Here is a 19244-nt window from a genome sequence, read left to right as displayed (position 1 = left end):
TAATATTGTAACTTTTATAAAACTTTTCAATATAAAAAGAACCATCTTTAGAAATATACAGATTTAAGCCTTTCAATGCCACAAAGCCTGAACCCATTTGCCACTTGTTTCCTGCCTTAATTTGGCAACAATATTAGCAAATATAAAAACTTTTACATCTTGCTAGTATTTTACATCTTGTCGATGGGATTAAAATGTACCTTCTACTGAGCTGTTTACCAATAAAAGCATCAATGCAAGAACAAGAGATTGCTAATAATATTTGCTAATAATCATAACCAAAATCAACCCAGCTAGCATTATGCATGTGTCATTAGCTTTCATGTGATTTGTTTCATGTGACTTCTGGCAAGGCTAAAACCCATAGCGAGCCATTAAAGAAGGCACCGCCATTTCATGTTTGAGACAAATTGCTAATTACTTTGACCCACAACTGATGAGATGGAACTGGTAATGAACTGCTTAACAGTGTCTCCATTTTAATCATCTACCGTTCTGGAAGACATAGTTGTACTTAACACAGGTAGCCACAATGTTACAGCAAGAGTCACAGATAGCTTCGGTACATCTGCTAGGTGCTTAAATATCAAATATGACAGAAGAAATGTAGTCAAAACTGTCAAATTGGTTAATAGCAACATTATCTTTTTGTTGTTGTTGTTATATATTTTGAAAAACAATCACAGTTTAATATTCTCAGGTGCTGAAAAGCCTGAAAGCAAGAAGCGATAAAGTTTTAACATCATTCCTAAAAATAATAACCATCACCCTTTTTATTTTGAATTGGATGTACCGGTACCTTGTTTAAACAAAATGCTAATACTTTTTAAAAACATACCATTGCACTCTGATTACTGGAATTGCCCCCAAACTGGTACTTTTTAGGTATAACACTGGGTAAATTTGTAAGACGTGTCCCTGCATGCATAAACTTGAAACCAAAGGCTCTGGATGCAAGTTTCCATTCAATAAACAAATGCTGTTCTACAGCACTTAAACATGAGATGAAAAAAAGAGGCAGATTTTGTTATGCTGGAAAGGCTTTTGATTGATACGAGGAGCTTGCTTGCCAAGATGTAGAAACTGGCAAATACCTTCTTGAACACACAAAACTCCCCTGTAGTGCTACATAATTCTATGAAGCCATTTGTACCCAACATTTAAACTATAACATTGATGTTAAACTGTTTATTTACTGAGGGAACTAAAAGAGCTCCATTATGATTCCAAATACTAAATTCTTTGCAACCAGATGGAGCACAATTGGCCCAGTGTTAGCCATACAGATATCCTTATGTCCTCACTTTGTTAGCATTAGGAATTTATGCTTGTTGCTAATTCAGCTTGGAAAGCTTTTTTTTTACTTAATCTTGAATTTCCCCATCAATATATATTGAATGTCAAGCATGCCCAAGCACCCTGTCCCCATTAGCAAATAAAATGAGGGCCTTGTTTTATCATATGAATGCGTGCCTTAGGAGCTAGCAACAAAGCATATATAAAAGACGGAGGATCTGTCTTGGACAGGGACAGGGAGAAGAGCATGGACAGGTGGGCATCTTGCTCAGCTGATGGCTTGAGGGGAAAGGGGGCAGCTACACCCCCTAGCAAATGCTGCCCTCTCACAAAAGCAGGATGAAAACTCCACAAAGCAACAAGGAAAAAAAAGTTAAATCAGAAGAGTGTCTCGCGATGGTTTTCTTCCCCACTTCCTTCTAGCTGCAGTTTAAATAAGTAAATACCACAAGAGAAAAAACTTGGCTTTCCCTCATTTTAATTCAGAAGGCAGGAATGGGAGGATTAGGGGGAGTTGTTTGTTTCAAAGAAAGGGAGAAATGCTTGGCAGGCAACTTCTCCCTGGCCCCTGGATGAGGTAAAAGAGCTGTGCCACGCCAAAACTGGCTGTTTGCTGGCTGTTTGCCTCCGGCCGGAGGCAAAGAACTACACCACGCTGAAACTGACCATTTTCCGTGACGTGCGAGTTGGGAAACGGCTGGTTTCGGCATGGTGCAGATCTTTGCCTTTGGCCAAAGGCAAACAATTGGCAAATGGCTGGCTTCAGCATGGCATGGTTCTTTGTCTCTGCCTGGAGGCAAATAGCTAGCAAATGGCCGATTTCAATGAGGTGTGGATCTTTGCCTCCTCTCAGCCGCAGCCCTGGCAGCACACTCACTTTCCACAGCAGAGGGGATGAGGTGGTAGCTGGGGGCGGCTCTAGGCAAGACAGGTGGCAGTTCGGCATATCCGTATCGGCGAATGTGGGCAGACCAGCTCTGAAAGAAATGAGCAGGATGTCCAGTTGGAAGGAAGATTGGGTGGGCAGGCACGGCTCTGGTCCCTCCCTGGTGGGCCATCCTTCATTCACCCAGAGTCCTGTGGCAGGTGCCTCCCTTGTGGCCTCTCCCTTTAAAGTGGCAGGCAGTGCTGCCAGGTCCACTGCATAGGCAGGAGGAGGCAGCCGGAAGGCCAAGCAGCTCTGGCCATGCCCATGCTCCAGCTGCAACCCTGGCTTTATGAGCTGCGGGGGAGAGGGGGCGCTAGGCCACAGAGCCCGGATGGCCAGCAGCAACAAGGGGAAGCTTGGCTGTCTCCTTGCCACCACCCAGTGCCATCTGCGGGTTCCGGCCACGGGTGGCTGCCCTGTCCTGCTGGGCGCCCCTCCACAGCCTCAGTCAGGAAGCCTCCAATGGGGCTCCGAAGTCCACACAGAGCGAGGTCTGGGTGGTGATGGCTGGACCCCCAGTGTGGCCTCTCCGCCTCCAGGTCCAATCAGGCACTGACAGGGCGGGGCCACCAGGCAGGTTGCCAGCCAGGAGTTGATGACCAGAACCCCCATCTGCCCCCATGGCCTGGATGGCTGGTGACTTCTGACCAGGGGTGAGTTGGTCACAGCCGGCCTTTGATTCCTGGGGGCTGCAAGGGTGGCCCACAGCACAGTGAGTAGCAGCCTGCCATGGTGGGGGAAGGGAAGATTGGTGCCCCAAGGAATAGAAAGAGTGGAGTGGACAGTTCCCCGAGCCCTGGCTGAGCCGCTGCATGGATCACCCTGCTGCTACCACCGTTTCCCCCCCGCATGGATCTCCCTGCCACCGCCATTTCCCCCCACACGGATTGCCCTGCCGGCACCACCACTCCCCCTACCTGCTGCATGGATCACCATGCCACCACTGCTGTTTTCCCCTACACCTTCTGCATGGATTGCCCTTCCTTCCTTCCGGAGCATGAATCCATGGCCACAGGGTGACTTTACAGTGCCCCAGCAGCCTGATCCAAGCTCCAGAGGCTTGCAAAAGGCCTCTGCTGCCTGGATCGGCCATGGGGGAGGGGCGCAAAATTGCTCTGCAGGCTTACCTGGGCTCATGCTAGCAGCTGCCTCCACCATCCAGCCGGGATCTGCCCAGCTCTTGAAGCTGCTTTGACTCAGAGTGCAGAGAGAGAGAGAGAGAGAGAGAGAGAGAGAGAGAGAGAGAGAGAGAGAGAGAGAGAGAGAGAGAGAGAGAGAGAGAGAGAGAGAGAGAGAGAGAGAGAGAGGCGCAGGTGCACATGGAGAGGCAGAGGCAAGCAGCCTGGCTCCGCCTCCCTCTGGGGTGATGGCGCACGTACCCACAGGGACGGCTTCACATACCACCTGTGACATGCATGCCATAGGTTTGCCTTCATGGGGCTAGGATAAAAAAAAAACACAACATATTCCATTTAATCACTGGCCTTGCAGTATCTTCTTGTGATACAAGCTCTTTGTTTTCATGATTTTTTTTAAAGCTTTAGGAAATGTTTGCTGGAGAATATTTCATAATTCAAATGTTAATTTTTATAGTATCAGATAATGTTTTTTGTGGTTTCTAAAAGTCCTGGTGTGAAAGCATAAACATGGGTATAAATCTTTGGGCAGGAATTGATATACGGCAATGCTTTCATTTTCCAGATAAAGTAATTATTACTGTTTGGAGCAGTAGCCATTGTGTTTACAGTGTAAGTGCAGAGAACATACTTATAAAATTGCAGGAGAAGTAGGAGGTGTATACATTTATATTTTTAGCAACCAATACAATGGCAAATGCCACTGGGTTTGTGTGTTTATGCATTCAGGTTCATTGTATTGTTCTTTGTTCTTGCTGATCTGATGTACATTTTGAAAAGGACTCCTGGCCACCAATTATGCACAGAAGTAGGGATCAAGGCCCCTTTCCCTCTTTTCCTCCCATTGGTGGATAGGACCAAATGTACAATGCAATAATATCAAACAAATCAATTTTAGCTCTTATAGATCAGATTCACAGTGGTGTTGAAAAAGTTTTCCACCTATTTTTTTCTGTTAATATAAATAATATGTGCCCTCCTCTAAGAGACTCCTACAAGTAAAATTGATAGTTTGAAATCCATAGTATTCACAATAGAGTTTTCTGAAAAACAGAGAAAATAGTGCTGAGAAAACGGAATGGATCAGTGACTGAGGTTGTCAATACTCATTTGGGATATAAAGAATATAAAAATCTGCTCTTGGATGTGGAACCCAGACCATCATAAAGAACTTCTTGATATTTAATACAATGCTTTACTGATAAATGTGGGACCATAAATTAGGATTGTGACCAATATATAAATGATAAGTCTCTATGAAGCTTCAGTTCCAAGTTTCTCAAGCATTTTGGCTATGCAGCAGCAGGAGGAGGGGGGGAGGAGGAGGAGGTTAATAAATCTATCTTTGAATCAGAATGATCCTGCTAATCAAATCACTAACAGTTTCTCCAATCACAGACTCTTAAGTGGATCTGTGGAATTGTATTGTAAAATAGACCAGAGCTGGGCTTTGTTAAATTGTGAGCTTAATTGAAAGAAATTATTTGGAATTTTTTAATTTATTTTATTTTAATTCCATTTATATCCCGCCCTTCTCCGAAGACTCAGGGCGGCTTACTAATCTCTGATGAAGCAATTGCTGAGATCTAGAGAAATCAACAATGTTACTCCAGAGCACAAATAACAAAATGTTATGGTTCAATTCATCAGGAAGGGGGTCTAAATTAGATTTAGAAGACAAATGTCAGCCACCCTCTCTCTTCTTTACAGGGGGAAACCTTCTTCCCTAACAGGGTCATGGTTATGTGACAAAGGTAATTTTTGGGTTCATTCTTGGACTTACTGTGTAAAACAGACTTCCTGAGAGGGAAAGCTATAAGGAGGAGTAAGACAATTTTTTTTAGCAGTTGGAAGGTAATTCTGAACTCTTGGTGAAAAAGTGTAAATACCATAAGGAGAGAAAAAAAGATAAAGGATGTTTCAATAGTTTTCAAAAAGAAATATGTTCTGCCCCATACTGGGGGTGGGAGAACCTATCTGTGACTATGGGATCATCAAGAACATTGCTTAGGACATTGAGATCTATAGATTCTGCAAACTTCTTGGGAGTGAACTACTGAAGAGAGTTATGGCTGTTATATGCTCTCAGCTACAGTACTTTCCTTCGCAACTAGTGGCAAATTTGCCTGACCAAAACCCAGCCATGATACAGTGAAGACCTTTTTGTTTCATTCATTGCAATAAGCGGGGAGAAGCTATCATAGCTTGGTTCTCTCCAAAGTTCATCATCTCAAATTATTTTTATACATTCCCTAAACCGGCCACCCATCCCTCCTCATTCTTCATTGGCTGAGGTACTATGAGATTACATTCTCTCCAACTGCCTCCTAAAGGTTTCCTGAGACCCACCCTAAACCTACTGCATCACATATCAATCATGTGCATTATAATTAGCAGATTAAATATTCAAGGCATGTCAATATTTTAAGCATGTGCTTTGCTTACTATCATGACTCACTTCTTACTTCTTAGAAAAACCACCCATTTTTCAGAATATCAGGTGCTTGCTACAATTTATGTGCCTGTCTCCTTTGGCTAAACTAGCATTTTCCTCTTGCAGCAATTTTGCAGCTCAAATGTTTCCATTTCTCACTCTGAAGCCCCTTCTGGTGGCTATGCTATGGGTTCTTGGAGTTGTAGCTACTTCTGCAGTCAAGCTAGCTATGTCCTCTTGCAGCTTGGTACTTTCTGAAGACCTTTCACCCATATTCTCTATCATGGTTAAGGGCAATATGCTATCTTCTTCCAAAGTTTGTAACAGAAGACATTAATTTTGTATTTAGACAAAACCCCGAGTGGAGGAGTTTAACATATACATCAGGGGTGTCAAACTCACATTTCATTGAGGGCCGCATCAGCATTGTGGTTGCCCTCAAGGGGCCGGGTGGGTATGGCCAGGGTGGGCATGGCCTACTGGGTGGGCGTGGCTAGAGTGTGTATGGCCTACTGGGTGGGCGTGGCCAGCTCTACATCGTTCGCATCAAGGGTGCCTATGGGGGCCTGGGCAGGAGTGGGACAGATCTGAGGGTCTCTGGCAGAAGGAGGGTCTCTGGGCCAGGGCCAAGGCAGTGGGGGCCGTTCCCTCACTCTTTCCAGGATGGCTTCGCGGGCCGCATGATACCACTTCGCGGGCTGGATCTGGCCCCTGGACCTTGTGTTTGACATGTCTGATATACATAAATGTGATATAAAGCAAATCTAGAACCGTCTTAATCCGACTCTGATCTTGTTATGCTAACACTGGGATTTATTAGTTGTTGCCAACAGCCAGCCGTTTCTCACAGTTTAGCTGCTATCCTCTCACTTGGCTTTTTTCAAGCTTATTGAACAGAAGCGGCAATGTCTTTCCCATCAACTCTTGCTTACATTTCCATGCTATCCACCTTTTTCTGCTGTCCATCATAATGCAAGGGAAGCAAGTCAATGCAAGAACTCTGGGAAATTTGTGACAATTCATTGGGAAAGGGATAAAATGGTGGAAGAAAAGGGCGAGGGAAGGGGAAGCTGCTAGAAAGAGGCAGTTCAGAAAGAAAGAGTGGGAAGAGAAAGGAGTCTCTAAGAATAGCGGAGGAGCAACATTAAGGAGTTCTAAGGAGAATTCACCCAGACTTATTTTCTGCATCAAGGAATTCATGTATTTACAGCTAAAGTATTAGACTGATATGACAGAGACATGCCTAGTGACATAAAAGTCCCATGGTATGTACTCTCATGAGATTTCAACAACAGGAAAACAGCAAAATTATGGTCAAAAACCTATTTTGCATCTGAAGTTGATTTATCTCTTTGATTAATAAACTACATATCTACAGTTCTAAAATTGAATTATTATACTGCTATTCTATGTTTCCTCTGCTGTTATATTAATATTTCAAATATATTAGGATTTAGTGTGCTAGGTTACATTATCTCTCTTATTCTTTCTTAGAGCTACAGACATACTTTTAATTAACTTATCACTAGTAAACCTGCTGGAATTTACTGTTTTAAGGATCCAATTTAGGTGATATCTATGAAGATAGAACTGAGAAACATTTCCTATACTTTCTCCTTTCAAAGAGAAGAGGAGTTCATTAATTTAGTTACCTGGGGAATGAAGAGCAGAGCTGAAATACTAGAGAAAGACAAAGATGGAGAACAGCTAGAATCTACCCGAAAAAGATGAGCAATTGCAGGCATCATATACTTTCCTAAAATACTCTGTATTTCAACTATGTGCCATCTGAGGTTCCAGAGAATTAGCTTTAACATTTGACAAAGGTACAATCTATCAAGTGAAAGATACAAGCTAGCAATATTTTGATGATACTCATAATAGATTGCTTTTCACAAGTGAGAACCTGCCTATAAATATTATCAAGAATGAATGAATGAATGAATGAATGAATGAATGAATGAATGAATGAATGAATGAATGAACGAACAATGAAACTCTAAGAATGACCACAATTTAGGCTGGAGCAGTTGAAAACTGTTAATATTATTTGGCAATCAAATGTTTGTAAGGAAAAGATATGGGACCCCTTGTATTTTTTAGCTGCTCTACTTTTAGAGCACTGTGAGGCTATTATTGGACTAGAATTGGTACAATAAAGAACAGACTTTTAATTAAAGGGTTCATATAAGTGCTAGCTTGGTGTAGTGGTTAGCCTGCTGACCTAGAAACCAGGAGATTATAAGTTCTAGTTCTGTCTAATCATGAAAGCCGGATGGGTGACTTTGGGCCTGTCACTCACTCCAGCCCAACCCATCTCACAGGGTAGTCCTGTGTCCTATTGTACTGGGGAAAACAGGAAAAGGAAGGAGTATTAGGTTAATTTTCTGCCTTGAGCTACTTATAGAGTAATAAAGGCAGAGTAAAAATCTAACCAATCCATCAAACAGGCTACCTGAACATAAGGATATAGAAAATGTCTTGTGTGAAATTAGTGATACTGGGCTTCTTTTTATGCATAGAACATAATTGATGAAGTGTTGTACAAAACTTTCAAAACAAACTTCCAATGATGCTTCTGAAAGTAAAGCTACCAAGTTCCCCCATTGTTTAACTTTGCATTGCTTGGAGTGTCTTGAAGTTGCTAGAAGACTTTCTATGCATGGGAAGAAAACTCTTCTGACTCTTTAAGTCAACTATGAAGAAGAAAGAAAAAAAACATTTTGTTTAAATTCAGTATCTACAAAGAAAAACCTTCTGGCTAGTAGAATTGCTGAAAGAAAGACACAGTGCCTTGTCAACAAGAATCACATCAAGTCTTTAGTTAATGGGAGAATCGTGTTCCCTCCTTAGTACAAAGAACCTCCTTGAAACAAATCACAGTTGGCTTTGCCAAGCCTACTTGGTTCTATTTTATGGCTTGCAGGAATTTGAGACTGGCAATTCAAATATAAAGTATGTTTATTAGAGATACTTATCAGATTTTGTACTGAACAGTGGAAAAATGTGCAATTAGGGCTATTGTAAAGGATAACTTACAAAAATGCTGAACAAATATACACAAGTGAAAACTGTGAAAACTGCATATCTGGTTTTTAAGATAAATAATACCAGAATACAGCAAGACAATATTTTTGTGTCAATAAAAGAGCAGGCTTTACAAGCCCCTAGTCCTGTAAGGCATACAACAATCTCAGTGGGAGCATGTTGTCAGCATCTTGAAGGAAAATCAGAAGCTTTAGTACTTTAGAGCAGTGTTTCTCAACCTTGGCAACTTTAAGATGAATGGACCTCAGTTCCCAGAAGTCAAACAAGTTTGTGTCTGATAAATTTAACATTTCCAAATATCAAGGGATTAAATATTAAATATTGCTCCAAGAATCCCAATCAGGATTAGTATAATAGCATATATTTTTTTCTTTTCATAATCGTTCAAACTTCTACCTACAAATCCTGGTATTTTGGAATTCTTTTGGACTGCTTTTCTTCAGACCTAGCATCACACAGTATAGCAACATCAATGAACCAAGCATTATTATGTACACAACAATGTGAAATTACAGCTGACAGTTATTTAGCTGGTGTTAGCCCTCATAACAGGGACATGGTGGCTCAGTGGGTTAGGATGCTGAGCTTGTCGATCAGAAGGTCGGCAGTTTGGCGGGTTGAATCCCGAGTGCCGCGTAACAGAGTGAGCGCCTGTTACTCGTCCCAGCTTCTGCCAACCTAGCAGTTCGAAAGCACATAAAAATGCAAGTAGAAAAATAGGGACCACTACGGTGGGACGGTAACAGCGTTCCGTGCGCCTTTGGCATCTAGTCATGCCGGCCACATGACCACGGAGACATCCTCTGACAAGCGCTGGCTCTTCGGCTTTGAAACAGAGATGAGCACCGGCCCCTAGAGTTGGAAATGACTAGCACGCATGTGCGGGGGAACATTTACCTTTACCTTTACCTAGCCCTCATATACATCAAGTTCTTCCCAAGAACCTAGAGTGCTGAAATCTATTAGCATAGTATATGTGTGAATCCAAACATTTGGAATTAACAGATGAATTTTTGTCAATGCACAGATTTTTCTAAGTGCTGTCCAAGATGAATAACCATTGGGACCATGAAGGCTGTTTATGCCATAATTAAATAGTATTTGTTAAATTATTGTCACATAATAACTCTTTGGAGGTTGTTGAACAATCTGAAACTTCATGAAGGGGTCGATAAGCTTTCATACCCCTGCTATAAATAGTAGTTTTCTGAATCTGTCTTATTAAATTCCACCTCTGTCCCCTGCCCCAAGCATATTTTCAGCTATGTTCATTAATTATCAGAAAAAAAGTATTGGGTCTGGGAGTCATTCATGTGCAATTAAGCTACAATGAAAGCTGTGGCTAAGATCTGTAAGAGCTCATATTTAATAGCTATGCCAGTTTTGCTCAAGGCGAATTTTATATTTGTTTTCCAAAAAACAAAACAAAAACATAACTTTAAGATTCACAGATTACTTGTAGACAATTTTGTCAAACATAAATAAGATTTTCCATGTTATATTTCTTCCTTATCCTGAGGAACAAGGCCTTTATCTTTGCCACTCTTTCCTTGTATTCCCAAACTAGGCACCTGGGTCTTGTATATTTGTTTATCTTGTTTACTTAATAGAGATGATTGCTATTGCCAGGGGAAATCCTATGTCTATAACATTACATTAATTCTCAATATGCTTAGGTCTTGATCTTCCTTCCTTCTCCCTCTATTTAGGTAATTACCAGTCATGTATTGTTTGAATTTCCAGCTTGAAGTCAGAATTATTACTTTTACTAGCTCCATATGAGCACCAGAACCTTTTGACAGCAAGTGTCTTATAATAAAGGATATCAGTAGCAGTAAATAACTGAAGCTTGTCCCTTCGTGTTTTCCTCCTTCCTTGCTTATTATTTCTCAGACTTACATTGTAACTGTTGTTTCCTTGATATACACTGATTCTTTACTATTTGGATGGAGTCCTAGATTGTTATCTGGGAAGAAAACTAGCATTATCCACACTTTGTGGAAAATGTCTATTACTGATTACTTACCATCATACAAAATGTGGTTGAATAGCTTTAGGGGTGATTTGATATATCTGTAGAGGCTGCTGATGCAAGATCTGAAAAGGAAAATATCCAAGAAGCCTTATTATGAATACAAATTGGCAAAAAGATTGCAGCTGCCAATAGTTTTCAGTGTCCAAAGGAGCTAAGACACCTAAGAAAGGGTAGGTATATTCTATTCTATTGTAATCCACAAATTGAGCTGAACAAACTACTCAAAGCTGTCTGCAGCCTTTCATAATTTTAGCTTTGTTGAAATGGCCAGGATTATCACTTAATACTCACTTTCAGGCTTCAAATAATAGAAGACCTTTAATAAACCAAATAACACTTCTCTAGTGCTAAAAGAACAATGCAGAACTGCACTCGGTGAAAGATAGCAGCCTCTTCATTATTTTTGCTATTCTTTTGTCTCCAGGTTCATTGTTAAATTTCTGTCCTAGTATTCATATTCTGGATCAATTTACCCTTGAGTTTCCTCCTTGAGAACCAAGCCATTATTCCCTCAACATCTTCTACATCGACAACTGATATGGTCCACCTGAGCTCCCATATGCATCCTCAGGCTCCCTTTGGAAGCTACTATCTTCCAATCATAGCTGCTAAAGATTGATGGTATCTTTAGCTGCCATTTTGGCTCTCCCTTCCTCCAGTCCTTAAAAACTTTAAGCCTTAAAAATTAGTTAAAATGAAAAAAATCTTAAACCATGAAAAATCCAGAAAATCTTACCCCGATACCCAATCCGCTTTGCATCATTGATCTGCCCCTTGAGGTTTCTCCTGAATCTCAAAAATTTAGCCCTGGCCACCAGAAGATTGTACACAAGTATCAGGTTAGTAATACTTATTTAGTTTATAAAGGCTTGGTAAACTCTCTGAAATAGAGGGCAGTATCAACTTTTATTCTTCCCTTTCCTATAACTATTTTTTTCACTGTGATGAAAGAATCATTGATTAGTGTACAGTAGCCAACAGTTAGTGTCTAGTTTCAAACTTCATTCCTCCTCAAGAACAGTGCTATGTAGATGACCTGAAGATTATGGCTGCCAAAAAGCTGTGGGGTGGGTGGGAATCAACAGCTATGGAAAAAAGGTGTATATGTTAGTGCTGCCTGTGCCCTACTTGATGTAAAGGGTAGAAGGGATAATGGTGAGGAGTAGGAGGAAAAGCCACTATCATGACAATAGTAAAATTTAAAAAAAATGAGTCGGGGTCAGAAATATAATTTGAAAAAGCATCTCTTTAGCTTCCTACTCTGGTCCACTTTGAAAGGCTGACATCTACCTATATACTGTTGAGACCCAAGTCAACAGAAACCTTTTTAATTAGTAGAGTCTTTTGCAACCTAATGGCTTCCCATGTTGGGGATCTTATATTAGTATAGTTGGTAACACACCATTGGGAGAGACGCAGACAACAACATCCCATGCAATCTATTAGCATAGCCTGTAGAGCATGCCAGTAGGTCAACAGATTATGTTAACAGGTCTCGCAGTATAATGCTATCTGAAGCAGAAAGAATACCCTGTTTCAGCCAACATATCACCCAGTGATGTGCCAACATGGCATGCCAAGAGATTGTGAGCTTGTTAATCCTACCTTAAGCAGCACTACTACAATTTGCCATTGTTGGCAGTGCTGCTCATGTTTTACATGAAGATTGCCATGTGGGGAGTCAACAGATATCAACATGTGTGTGGAGATTTCTTCTGCTTCAGAGAAAGTCAGCCTTTGTCTCTCCTCCCATTGGCATAAAAGGTATCTGGCTAAAACTAGTGGATCAGGTACTGTAAGTGATCAAGGGGACGGGTAGCAGCTTCTCCATGAGGCAGGAAGTGAGATCTTGAGTCAGAAGCTGAAGACTCCATCAATCTGAGAAGGAAGTGGAAGATACATAGAGGTTTTCTGATAAGGCAGGAGGTGAAAGCACCACCCATTCCACCAAACCCACTCTAGCCATTTGTGAGAACTAGACAACCTGTGCTCTATTGCAGGGGTGTCAAACTGCCGGCACACGGGCCGGATGCGTCATGAAGAAACCGTGCCAAACCCATTGTGGGCAATCGCAAAAAAGCTCCGATATGTCACACGATGTCACATGACGTTACGAGTTTGACATGTCTGCCCTATTGGGTCGTTGTGTCAGAGACATTTTGTTACCTAAACAGTGAAACAATGACCACGGGTGGGCAAAAAAGCAGTGGGAGGGAGATTAACTTCCAACTTCCTGCCAGCTTGTCCATTGAGTTTCCTTACAGGGAGCATGGAAAACCCGTCCTTCCTTCCTTCCTTCCTTCCTTCCTTCCTTCCTTCCTTCCTTCCTTCCTTCCTTCCTTCCTTCCTTCCTCCCTCCCTCCCTCCCTCCCTCCCTTCCTTCCTTCCTTCCTTCCTCCCTCCCTCCCTCCCTCCCTCCCTTCCTTCCTTCCTTCCTTCCTTCCTTCCTTCCTTCCTTCCTTCCTCCCCTCCCCTCCCTTCCCTTCCCTTTCCCCTTCCCCTTCCCCTTCCCCTTCCCCTTCCCCTTCCCTTCCCTTCCCTTCAGCATCATGTGACTGCAGCAGCAACCAGCCAGTGCTGACACAGGTACAACAAATTGTATTCCTTCAGATACAATTATTCCTGATTTTGGACACATTCACTAAATTAGATGAATTGAAATACTCCAGTTCAAACATTTTTCCCCCTATGATGCACCTTTTTGGCCAGTTAAAAGTTACAGAAATGAGAGTTTTGATAGGATAGAAATGACTGGTAGATACTTTTCTTCCTCACATGAAAGTTTACCATTGTTACATTTTAATTTGTTTTGAAGTAGTTGCTCAGCATCTCTTAACTACTTAATTAATAATAATTAAAAAATGTAACAATTGGCTATGGGGTCAGAGCAAATTTCTTGTACTGCCTCATAAATCCAAATATTAAACCAAATATCTGGAAGCTCTCTTTTTCTCCTTTCATCACTGGCCATTGTGATGAAATGTAATATGGATTCCCAATAGAGACGAGGGCATTCCAGAAGAGCAAGAAACAAATTAGGTGAGATACTTTGTGTAAGAGTAAGAGGGCGAAGACGGCTCTTCACTAATAGTTCCCAGAGTACAGGTGATCCTCGACTCACAGCATTTCATTTAGTGACCATTCCAAGTTACAGTGGCAATGAAAAAGTGACTTATGACCATTTTTCACACTTATGACCATTGCAGCATCCCCATGGTCACATGATTTACATTTGGATGCTTGACAACTGGTTCATATTTATGACGGTTGCAGTGTCCTGAGCTCTTAAGATGACCTTTGGTAACCTTCTGACAAGCAAAGTCAATGGGAAAGCCAGATTCATTTAACAATGATGTTACTAACCCAAGAAGAAAAACTCAGGATCGAAAAAGATCTTTACAAATTTGAACAATGGGTCCTATCCAACAAAATGAGTTTTAGTGTGGAGAAAAGCAAAGTTTTATATTTAGGCAGAAAAAATCAAAGGTACTAGTATAGATTAGGCAAGACCTGGCTTAAAAACAGTAACTATGGGAGGAACCTTGGAGTCCTAGTGGATGATCACTTGACTATGAGCCAGCAGTGAGCAGTAACAGCCAAAAAAGTTATACAGTCCTGGGTTGTATAAACAGAGGTATAGAATCAAGATCACGGAAAGTATTAGTACTGTTTTGTAAAACCCTAGTACAGGGGTCTTCAAACTTGGCCCTTTTATGATTTGTGGACTTCAACTCCCAGAATTCCTCAGCCAGCATCCCCGGCTGAGGAATTCTGGGAGTTGAAGTCCATGAGTCATAAAAGGGCCAAGTTTGAAGACTCCTGCCTTAGTAACACCATTATTTAGTTGTGCAAATACTAAATTCTATTAATCATCAAAATTTTATGGAAAAAATATATTTAATTATTTATTTAGAAGATCAACACATTGTTTATAAAACTTATTAGCTGAGTGTCTAAAAAGCTCAACAAAACCACAAATTGCAGAAATTGACAATTAATGTTATATTATATATACTTCTATTAAAGTGTCTGGAAAATTTTGTCTCCTTTAACATCCTACCATAACATTTTAAATATTGTTTACACTTCCTGCTAGAGATGTAAAGATTCAACCTTCTGAGTACACCTCATTTCAATGCACAGCTCTAGAACTGAGAGTTGTCATACCATGCACGCAGAAAAAAGTGAATTTCTGAACTCCCTTCTTTTTGTGGCAATATTGCCTACAGCTAGGTGTAGCTGACATGATGGTTTTGTCTCCATTCAGTAGGAAAAAACTAGCTCATATTGCTCAGCAACAATTCTGAGTTTAATTAAAGAAAGATTTCATTCCCACTGAAGTGAGACCAGGAACAAGAGTTATGACTGTCATTCTTAAGGATTAAGGGGAAGAAAAAAAGAAACAATCAATGGATTACTAAGGAGGGTGCAATATTTTAGTCTCATAGGATGAAATAATGATTTACTCAAGAGAGTTAATGCTGGGCTGTTAACCCAGTGATTTCCATCACTTTGGATTGAAAAGAGCTGAAGGGAACTTCTACACTGTCACGATTTCCATTACCCAAAAGCATTTTGAAGCTCACCAATAATGTTCATTATGTCCACTACTCTGAGAAATTCTGTGTACATCCCCGTGCACCTGTGTACCTTGCACTATCAGAGCAAACATTTTTTAACAATCTCTATCTTACACAGCAAACTGCAACTATTCCTCAATGGCACTTAAAAAACCCTATGTGAAAAACTAGCATTTTGGAATGAATCTTTACAGGAAAAGACTTAAAATTAGGAGGCAGAATTCCTACAGAGATCAGCTGTTTCCATTGAAAGCATCCTCTTTATTGTGATTTCAGGTACACTGCAGCTGAGTTGAAACTAAATCAACCCAGATGCCACAGAAAGATAATTGAATGAGATGACATAGTCATAGGTGGAAGGCTGATTCTGGAGAAATAGAAGCAAATCAAACCTTTATTACAGTCATAAGTCCTGTTGTCTGTCTCTTTCACACATATCTTTATCTACATATAGATTGATGGGGAAAGAGAGGGGGGAGGGGAAGAAAGAGTGGTGAAAGTGAAGGTATAAATACAAGTTTTTGCTCACAAAGAAAGATGAATGATACATATAGAGGCATTAAACCAAGCAACCTAGGAAGATTTATCTAGATAATGGGCAGACAAAAAAGTGACAAAGTGAAGTCATGCTTTTTGCCAGAGAATTTTTTTCAGGATTAGTCAACTGAGCTTCCCTGTAGAGCAGAGTTTCCAACTCTAGGGGCCGGTGCTCATCTCCGTTTCAAAGCTGAAGAGCCTTGGGGAAAATAGCTTGTTTTTGAAGACTGCTTGAAGGAGGGCAAACTGGGAGCCACATGGCTCTCTGGTGGGATGATATCCAAAATAGAGGTATACTGACAGAGTGCATGCTTCCTTGATCTTCCTAAATGGCATTGTTTAATTGATAAGACCTGAAGCAATTTAATTGACAAGGCCTGAAGCAAACTGATTATGTGTAAGTAAACAGGACACAAATGGGAAACAGGTAGACCAGAATCCTGGTTTGATGGGTGAAGTGGTCATTATGTGAAATGACACATGACCATGTCACTTAATGACTGCAATTCTGGGTCTCCCAGTTTCAATAGTTAAACAATCACATGGGTCATTAAGCACTGGGAAGAGGGCTCACTCTCTGCCCCCACCATACCTGGGAAGACTGTGCCTTTTCCCCACTCCACCCCACTTGTGAGACCCAGGCCTCCTGCCCAAGTGCACTTACCTTTGTCTTTTTTTCCTAAAGGGAGGCCCTATTCACAAGAACATTGGAAGACTCCTTCTCCAAATGATTCAGTTTAGAGGAGAGGCCTTCCAAATTATCATTAGAAAGAGCATGTTCACTAGCCTTCCTACTTAGGAAGACTAGAAATCTTTCTAGCCTTCAGAACAATTGTGCTCACCTCTGCCAGGCTACAGAAGTACTGCTTGGATCTTTGGGATCTGGTTCCTTTTTCTGCCTTCCAGTGGAGGAGCTGAGCTCTCCTCAGCGCATGGAAGAGAATCCTTCACTGAGCTGCAGAAACAGGGATTGGTTCTTTGAGATCTTAGTCCAGTGGAGGGGCTGTGTTCCACTCAGGAGGTAACTCTTTCAGACAGCACCCAAGATGATAAACTCTTAATAAACAGAGCACTTTGCAACCTTCCCTGCCAGCTTCCCCATATACTTCATGGGGAAGCTGTTAGAGAAGATTGTAAATGGCAATCACAGTATCATGGAGCACTTGGCAACCAATCATAAGAGCAAAGTCTTTGTACTGTACCTCCTCTTCCTCCTTACATTCAGTCACTTTCTAACCTTAACTGGACATTCTGGACTTTAAAAAATGCTTTAGTACCTTTTCCCTAAGCAACCACACCTGCATATCTCCATCTACAATAACCTCTATTTTTTACATTGAGTCATCCCCACAGGATCATACATATTGGGGGTTGTATATGTGGGGGGAGGGGCTTGTAATGCCCCAGCTGAATGAAAGAGGACAATACATTCAGCTTGTCCATAATAAATGCCTGGCAAAATTTCATAATTATGATGAGGAGATGTTGGAAGCTCTGAAAAAAAATCTGAGTGATGAGGTTGAAAAGAGACTAATTTGAATATCAATGTCCAAGATATTCTGCCTAAGAATATATTTTTAAAGCCTATTGGGCAGATATTCTTTAATGAGAATGCTAGGAACACAGTTTGCCAGTAACTCTTTTTTAGACAATATGATTTAAAATGATTTCTAAGAACCAGTGAGGCCAAGGCCCTTGGAGAAAAATTAACTTTAGGCAAAGGTTAAGCAGATAGTATCCATTTCTAGCATGTGTGGAAACAAAATCTGTCTCTAAACGTAGAACTGCATTCATAATACATTCTAGAACTGTGAGAGTATATTACATATACTACAGTAGTACTCAGTATTACAACTACTGAGAAATGATCTTGCCTATAAAGAAGATTTTTACAAACAAGTAAGACCCCTTTGAATCTTCCAGATAGCTGAAGAAATAAGCAGAACAACACTTCCCAGATAGAAAAGTATCCTCTCCAGGAAAGCAAGGCCTGGAATAATACTCTGAGATATTTGATAAGCATACATTTGGTCAACAGCATTTCCCTTAATCTGCCAATTATGGATTTTATGCTAATTTTATTTATTTAACTTTATGCAGAATATGATATGGTTTTTGATGGTTTAGTTTTCTGATGGTTTATTACTAGTTTTTCTTTTAGGCAAAAAGAGGTTAAAGTTCTTGTCCCCACTTGAAAGACAGCCATGATTACAATGTTATCCATGTACAAATGTGTTGACACAACTATACTAGCTAATAAACTGGGTGATTAATATAAGCTGAGAAGACTGAATTATTACCTCAATATGCAAATTAAAAATTGTGGCGGCTGGGTTTAAAATACACCCCTGCTTCCGTCTTTCTGACTAATGGCATCCCTAAAAAGATGCCCTGGGGAAACATCTGTACGGATCTGCTTCAACTAGGTCTCCCAAGAAAGCAGAACTCTTGAAACAGGCATCATTTCAAAAGGAACTTTTATTGAGAGTTAGTGATAACAGTAGAGCAAAGCAAGGTCTGAAGAATTTGCACATAAAAGGTTACATTATAACACCCATTCAGAACTCCTCCCCGCCAGTGTCCAACCATCTGGTTGAAATCCAGCCAATCCACAGGTGTTAGGCTGTTTTGAGTCCCTAGTGATTTAGCACCCATCTCAAGGACTCTCTTGCTTTTGTTTCCCAATGCTCCCAGGCTCCATTGTCTGGAGATAAGGGAGATGTTTTCAGGCCACATTCCTTTTTCATGAAGGGAGGATATTTCAGAAAGGACAGAGTACAGCAAAGCAAATGCATTCCCCAGTCAAGCAGCTCGCCTCCCACCAGAATGGCAGACCACGAAAAACTATAGAGGCAAATAGATAATATGCAGGCACATACATTGGGAGATGTAAGGTGAGCTCTGACAATATCTAATTCTCAAAGTGGCAATGTAAGAGTCTGAATAAGAAATAACCTTTAGTCTATTGAGGATCCCCTTGATTTTTCTCACAGCCTCTCCCTTGAGAATAAATCAAAATCTCTTTTGAAATCAATGCAGGCCAGGAAAGGGGAGCTTCAGGGCTGGGTGGAATATTTGTCAGCTAACTGGTGAAGGAACAGATGATCAGAATTGATCAGTTCTCTCTAGAATCTGCTTGCACCTCAACAAAGATATTTTCACTTTCGACAGAATTGAATGGACAGGTGTGTGGCATATAACTTATTGACTGTATCAAGCAAGTCTAAAGTTGGGGCTGGGTCTTTATAAA

This window comes from Vipera berus, assembly GCF_964194415.1.
Source record: "Vipera berus genome assembly, chromosome: 6".
Classification (NCBI taxonomy): Eukaryota; Metazoa; Chordata; class Lepidosauria; order Squamata; family Viperidae; genus Vipera; species Vipera berus.
This window is presented reverse-complemented; position numbering follows the sequence as displayed.